This window comes from Propithecus coquereli, unplaced genomic scaffold (genome assembly GCF_000956105.1).
Source record: "Propithecus coquereli isolate 6110/MARCELLA unplaced genomic scaffold, Pcoq_1.0 Scaffold21, whole genome shotgun sequence".
Taxonomy (NCBI): Eukaryota; Metazoa; Chordata; class Mammalia; order Primates; family Indriidae; genus Propithecus; species Propithecus coquereli.
This window is the reverse complement of record NW_012146078.1, coordinates 2854089-2854576: the sequence shown is the minus strand read 5'-3', so window position 1 is coordinate 2854576 and position 488 is coordinate 2854089.

Here is a 488-nt window from a genome sequence, read left to right as displayed (position 1 = left end):
TGAAAATAATGTCATTTTTTGAATTAGCAGTAGTTTCCCAGCAGTGGGAATCTGGTATTTTTCTACAAAATAGCATGAGGTTTTAAAGAAATAATAAAACAAAATTTTGGTCTCAGTAAAAATACATTTCAATTGAAAAGAGTACCTATCATTCATGATGACTTTCGGTTTATGAGAAATGTTTCTTCGCATATTTCTCTTATTCTGTCATTATTTTAATACACCACCAGACACATTCTATGTGCAATTTTACAGTAATCTGAAATTAAGCCTTTGTTGAAAAAGACTATCAGTATAAAAGAATTTAACATAATCTGATAAGCATATGCCCTAGTTCATATCTAATAAGTAGTGGCAGTTAGTTTAGACATGTAAATCTGCCTGCTCAAACTTTACTAAATTTCACAGGAGCAGAAATTTGTCTTTACATAACTAAACATAATAGTTACTGGGCTTTGTGGTCCCATTTTTTTTTTTTTGTTATGGTG